Consider the following 7,695-nt stretch of genomic DNA (forward strand, 5'->3'; position numbering starts at 1 on the left):
CATTAATAAAGTCAGCTTTTTTATTATTATTTCACCCGTATCCTCTCATCTTTTCTTTAAATTTCTTACTTAAATTGACCTATATTCCACTAAAATGTTTTGTAAAACATATTTTGATAAGTTATAAATGGGTACTTTACCTAGAAGTGACATCTTTCAATTGAAGAACCAACAAAAATAATTCCTTGTCTAATTTAGACCGTTACGTGGAAGTAAAAAAATTAACTAGAGAATTGAATCATTTGTTCGTGTATTAAGCAACAAAGATAGGTTTGTTACCTGTACGTTACAATAGAGGGTTAATATATTCTCCGGACTCTAAAAAATAAAATTAAAAAATTCAACCATTTTAAACAAGCTGAGATTGTTTTGCATGTATTAATCAACTAGTAAGTTTGATAAACAAACTCAAATATACAATGAAGTTATTGTGTAGCTTCATAAGTACGTAACGACGCTTGCTGAAGCGGCTTTGAATAGCCATATCACACTACTTTTATACACGTGATTAGCATAGACTGATACAGCGAACGTAGCCTCTCAATTATCACAGCTGTAACAAAGATCTCTTTATTACATAACCTAAAACGACGAACACATTTCACGAAGTCACAGACAAGATATTCGTTTACACCTTGAACAAAGATGAATTTCGATAAAAGTCGTCTAATTATAAATGCATTACTTGTCACATGAGCCTACGCTACAGAGTTCGGGTAATTTTGTTTAAGGTTAATTACAAGGTCTCGATTTCAAATTTATTTCAATCGTGTATGCCTCTTTCATTCCTCAAAAGATAAAAATAATCATTTAACAATGTCAAGAATAGCCAAGTCCAAAGTTGTTGCCTATTCTGAGCTTCATCTTTTATTGTTTCTCATCACGTGAATAGTTGGTTAATATTTTTTACAGTTAAATACATTTCTACAAACACACGTATGAAACTAAAGTTTAAACAGACCAATAAGCTAACTGCCCTGAACGTTCTGCAACAGCAACGAACCCCTTACACAATTTCTTTATGCTTTACACTTTTTATGCCTCACAAAGTGGATTGAGTCTTAGTTATGAAAACTTGTTGGTGTCTTCTTGTGCAGTAGATCTAATTTGTGTCAAGAGAAATGCCCACACTGATTGTGTGTGTATATATATATATATATATTCACGTTTTGATAATCATAATTCGCCTTTTATTGTCTTGAAAACGTCCTTTGCAGTTTGGGGACATGAAGTCATTATAACAATGCCAATCAAATTTCACTATTCGATCAGACAAGAGTAGACAAAGAGTCGGCTTTCAGACAGGTGGACACAGTAACTGACGTTGATACATTTTCATTCTCAAGGACAGATTAATGTCTGGACACATTGGAAAGTGTCCGGTGATTCAACACTTTAGACCCCGAGTACCGATACTGATAAGGCAAAGCGGAGGATGAGAGCAGTATTTGCGCGAATATGTGGAGTAGCTAAGGTCTATTTTGAGAGATGTGCACGAATTTCTGCATCTTCAGCTGAAAAGGGCCATTGTACAGCAGAAGATATGACAAAACAGTCAAGGAGCATAAGTTGCCGTGTGGAGACTGAATATGGCTTTGATACATGCTAATGGTATGGAAGTAGCTTGGCTCTTGCAGAACAGATCCTCGTCTTGTACTCTGACAGGTCAGTTCATTGACATACGGGATAAGGTGGTCACTGGCATGTGAAGAGTGTGTAGCATGTCAACCAGCTTCAACCATATTTTACCGACATATGCTTTGGCTTGATCAGGAATCAATCGTCGAGTCAGAGGACACTCAGGGTACTGTTTTGTATCATCATTTCAGCTTAGCTGATCAGAAGGATTATGCTTAAAGTACCTATTTACTTGTAAGATGAGTAAAATGCGAAAGTACCTGAAGAAGAGGTGTTGGACAACTCTAGTAGTCAACTGAAATGCTGTAAACCACCTTCTGATTGCTGCAGCTGGAATTATATACTGTACCCACAATAGCAGCCATTAGGACAGTCACTGATTATAATATTAGTGATTGAAAAGAAGTAGTGTTCCTTACTTTCTGAGCTATCAAGTAGTATTTCACTGTGAAATATATGTACTATATTTTGTAACTAGCTGTCTACAGTTACTAGTTTATGTGATGATGTGTAGTGTTGAGATATATGTATATGGCAATATATGTGTACGAATAATACACGTGTGTAGTGTTGCATACGTCTATGTTACACAAAGTCATTCACGAGTGTTGTATAACACGAGTGGATCAGTTACACTGAGAGCACAACTATCAATCAACATACTATGAAAATAAAAGAGTTGATACAGATGTTGAAACTAAGATATGAAGTTAACTGTACTTATGGGCTTATAAAGCATTATTTGAAGATACAGTGCACCTAATATTTCACATACACATATGTGTATGTGAATATTACAGTTTCGATATTTAAATATTTAACAGGTGATGAATTTTCGTGGAAAAGATAAGAGTAATGGATAGGTCCACGTTATATTTGAATGAAAATACAGTTCTGACCCGTTAGCAATAGTAAGTAATAATTTGATGGGATCAAAATGAAGTATTCGTGAGTAGGTGAAATTTTGAGGAGTGAATAGATTTACTGAATATTCACTTAATATTATTTCCTTACAAGATTCAGTTGAAATCCACGAAAGTGCTGACTGTAAGTGTTTAGCCAAAGGAAAGAAGTAACACTCGTAGTTGGATTTATCTGTTCTGACCTTGTATTAAAAAAGAAATAAGAAGTTGGTATTTACGAATCTCCATGATCAGAATATCGAGGTTAGAGAGGCGGGCTGCGAATCGAAGATACTAGGTTCGAGCCACGATATGCTGCTTACCACGCCTCACAGTTTCAGAAATGTTATAAATGTGACACACAATCTCTCTGTTAAGAGTAGCTGCATAATAAGCAGCAAGTGCTGTTGACTGGTAACCCTCCCTGTTGATAACATATCTAAATTAGAAACGGCTATGTGTGAACCTTGAGGTCTCTAAACTAGCCGTTTTCTCCATATGTTTTTAAGATTGAAAACTCCAGTACTAAATACCAAAATTCTATAAACTTTTTTATTTTGTTTGTGACTGTTTACTAACTTGTTTTTTTTTTTTTCCAGGGGTGTAATTACCATACTAAAAGCCACCGTAATAATGTAAATTTGTTTACAGTGTTATTGATAATTTTGACAGAACAATAAGCTAGCATGTTAATAGCCCTTTTTATTTTTACCCATGACTTGCTAATGTATGTGTATTTATTGTCTGAAACATGTTACAAGAAGGTTGAAAAGGTGGATACCTTTAGACATAACCCTTCGGATTAGTTCGAAAATGTTTTCCAGATAATTTGTTGACAGTTTCTTGACTTAACAAACTCGTTTGTACTTTTGTTAAAACGTGCTTTTTCTTCAGTTTTTCACATATAAATCTGTATAAGCTAAATAATACACCAAACGGAACTTAGACAAGAAAATACTGTTTATCAGGGAAAATAATCCAACACGGTAGCGTGGCCGAGCGGTCTAAGGCGCTGGTTTTAGGCACCAGTCCGAAAGGGCGTGGGTTCGAATCCCACCGCTGCCATAAATATTTTACAATTTAATTTATGATGAACATAGTATCTGTAAACAATTGGGTGAATTTTTTTTTACAGGAGAACCATTAAGGAAGTTTACATTTCGCATTAAATTGAAGGAAGTCTTATAATTTTTGAACTTATGTTTATATAGATGGAATGTAATGTTACGTGTTTGTTTAAAATCGGCTGTTTTATTGAAATTAGAATAAGGTTCGGAACTCGCGTTGCGATAGATGTCCAAAAGCTGTATTATCACTGCTGAAATTAATACATTCGAAAGTAAGAACGCGTTTATTTTTTTTCTATTTTCTTCTCTACGGAACGATTGTCTTTTCACAATAACTTTAACATCGAAGGTTGGTTTCTTTGTTAAGTACAAAGCCACACAGTGGGCTATTTGCATTCTGCTTATCACGGGTATCGAAACCTGATTTTTAAAATTATGAGCCTTCGGATTTACAGTTCAGCTACCCATGTAGTTAACATCGAAGATACTCAAGTGATGATTCAAAGCATTTTAATCATTGTAGGTTTCAGTTTTCTTATGGTTTGATTTTATATACATATTTATGTATAAAGTAGTTCTAGTTAGTTTATTACATAAGATAAGTTTCATTAACATATAGCTAGTTTTATGTTCTGACTTAGCCTTTTTTTTTAAGTTAAACTTCTTAATAATCATTTAGAGTAAATTACTGAAGTAGTTTTTCTGGCGACACTTCTTGTTAAAATCCTTAGAAAACTTATTATTATTAACAAGCACTTTTGTCAAAATTACCATAAATGTTGACTAACGTTAAATCACAAACATGACTGTATACCCCCTTTTTTTATTGTTACAGTTTTCAAGTCTTACATTTGGAGATCTGTTGATCTCAAAGTTATCTTGATTGAATTGAGTCAATTGACTGTTCTAATCTGAGAATATATAAAAAGATGCGTATTTAATTTTTTTTTCTTTTTAATGAAATCAAATTACTCAGGTCATAGAGCTTAGAAGAACCTTGGAATTAACTAGCGTTATAGACGTTTATGACAGTTATGTGCCCAAGGGTTATTTCGGGCAAATATTTAGACATCACGGGAAATAAATACCATCTAATTCTAATGATCGATATTTATGAATGTTGAATTACCATTGAACGAAATTGTTTAGTTAATATGTAATGAAAATAAATATATTAAGCCTAAAATGGTGTTAAACATCGCTGTTTACACAAGCTTAACTGGAATTAATTAGACTTTAACGACTCTTTGCAGGATTTTCGAAAACTAAAGAAGTTTGTGGAATTTAACTAAGACTACTGCTGTAATCATTGCTAGCGTATAGGGTTGTTAATGTTAATTCGTGAAGAATGAGACGCTGTTCATTGCTACGTTGAGAATAAACACGTCAACAGAAAGAAGGGATCACTGATAATGTTGTACGATATACAGTTTATCATCTGTATAAGCATCTTGATAATGGAAGGAAAGTTAATAAACGTATTAACGGAACGGAATAATTATTACGTGGAAATATTGAATCTAAACGTATTAACGGTTTGTTTTGTTTGTTTTTGAATTTCGCGCAAAGCTACACGAGGGCTATATGCGCTAGCCGTCCCTAATTTAGCAGTGTAAGACTAGAGGGAAAGCAGCTAGTCATCACCACCCACCGCCAACTCTTGGGATACTTTTTTACCAACGAATAGTGGGATTGACCGTCACATTATAACGCCCCCACGGCTGTAAAAGAGCGAGCATGTTTGGTGTGACAGGGATTCGAACCCGCGACCCTCCGATTGCGAGTCGAGTGCCCGTATTAACGGAACGGAATAATTATTACGTGGAAATAATGAATCTAAACGTATTAACGGAACGGAATAATTATTACGTGGAAATAATGAATCTAAACGTATTAACGGAACGGAATAATTATTACGTGGAAATAATGAATCTAAACGTATTAACGGAACGGAATAATTATTACGTGGAAATAATGAATATAAACGTATTAACGGAACGGAATAATTATTACGTGGAAGTAATGAATCGGCGAGTTCCGTCTTTATCTTAATTTACTTAATTACAGACTCTTATAGCAAATGTTGTTTTTTTGTTTGTTTGGAGCAATGTCACATTGGGCTATCTGCTGTGTCCATCGTTGGGAATTGAACCTCAGATTTTAGCGTTGTAATTCCGTAAACTTACCGCTGTCCCATCGGGGGACAAGATAAATGCAGTGGAAACTTTAAATACATTACATCTGTAAATAATTTTCAAGATATCTTACAAAAAAAAATAATATAAAAATTAGAAAACGAAGAGTGGATAATTCAACAATGGATTATCCGTTTCAATATAAACTCCCAGTTGGCGAACTGTGAGAATAGTGGTAATGAAACTCCTGCGTAATCATTACTGAAATATAAGTTTTTGAAAAAAACAACAACATAAGTTTGAAATTTCTGTGTAAGTCTGGATCAATCTTTAAATTTATCATACATATAAATTTCTATAATGTTGCTAATAGATGACGCTGTTAACAACACTATATACATGAAATATAGTGACATGTCACAACAATACAACAATGAAATATATTCACCCGTTTTTTCCACATGTACATACATATACATATGAGTATGATGTAACGGACATCTCATAGCAAGGGTGTGAACATTTACACATAAATGATTGTGTTTTATGTGTACATACATATGAGTATGATGTAACGGACATCTCATAGCATGGGTGTGAATATTTACACTTAAATGATTGTGTTTTATGTGTACATACATATGAGTATGATGTAACGGACATCTCATAGCATGGGTGTGAATATTAACACTTAAATGATTGTGTTTTATGTGTACATACATATGAGTATGATGTAACGGACATCTCATAGCAAGGGTGTGAACATTTACACATAAATGATTGTGCTTTATGGGACTGAACATACGAAGGTCGACTGGTTTGTGTGAAACATTAAAACTTTGATAAACTGATGTATTTTTTTGTAAGATTACAGTAATAAACTTTAGTATGAATTGAAACAGCTTCATAATATATAGATATATTTAGCTAATCCTGTAAAACAAATATAATCAAAATATCTAAAAGTTACTTCATCTACAAGCCTACTTTATCAGGTACGATCCCTTCTTCATTATCTTTTGAAATAAAATTTTAGGTTTTCAAGTTCATTTATTTATATTCTTATTTTCAGCCAGGCTCTGTAATGCAAACGTTTTATAGTTAAATGCGTTCATTCTACGTTCATGTTCTTGGATCTTTCTCAGATCCACCCCTTTGAGGGTCAGTTGTAAGTCTGAGGACGTACAACGCTCAAATCCAATATTCGATTCTCCGAGGTACACAGACAGACAGCCCGTTTTGGAACTTTGTACTGAAAACAGACAACAGTCGTTATCAGGCTCGCACCACTTAACGTAATGTTCCGCTTTATCCATGACCTTTTTCAAATTTAATGCGAAATTAGTTTTAGTAAAATATATGTATCTAAATACAAGTTTTGTTAAAGTGTCCCAGACCTCCAGAAAAACGGAGCCAATATATATATATATATATACTCGTAGTATAACAATACAAAACATTAATCCTTCTATTAAATCACACGAGAGCAAGAAAACATTTCCTGTAACACCTTTTTCAATTTGCCAAACATATGCTTTTTATGACGTCACATCCGGCCTGTGGGGTCACGTGAACTCGTACGAAGCTTTAGCATCACGCATACATTAACCAATACCATAAATTAAAGTTTCAGAAACCTTTTAAAAGCAATATAACCATATTTTATACGACTTTGACTTCGCTTTCTACTGAATAATCACAAATTTCAACCTTCCAAAAGTAGTATAGCTCAGTGTTTCTCAACCTTTTTAAATCCGTGGACCTCTTCTGGCGTCAAATCTGTCACGGAACCATTCACAGCGTTCATTACAAAAAACATTACTTCCATACAAGCAGCTGTTTGTACCTAGTCTCGCTCACTAAGTAGAAATAATATAGTTAGTTGTTCTGTCATTATGGAACCTGCTATACTAATAAAGATATACGATCTAGTCTGATTGCAATTATGTGAAT

At 33.9% G+C, this 7,695-nt stretch overlaps 1 non-coding gene across 1 annotated transcript; it reads left to right on the top strand.

Moving 5' to 3' along the window:
- Window positions 1-3,525: 3,525 nt before the first annotated feature.
- On the top strand, window positions 3,526-3,605 carry Trnal-uag. The gene has a single exon. It is a non-coding gene; the product is annotated as a tRNA-Leu (tRNA).
- The last annotated feature ends 4,090 nt before the right edge of the window (window positions 3,606-7,695 follow it).

Source organism: Limulus polyphemus, unplaced genomic scaffold (genome assembly GCF_000517525.1).
Source record: "Limulus polyphemus unplaced genomic scaffold, Limulus_polyphemus-2.1.2 Scaffold6400, whole genome shotgun sequence".
In the NCBI taxonomy this organism is placed as follows: domain Eukaryota; kingdom Metazoa; phylum Arthropoda; class Merostomata; order Xiphosura; family Limulidae; genus Limulus; species Limulus polyphemus.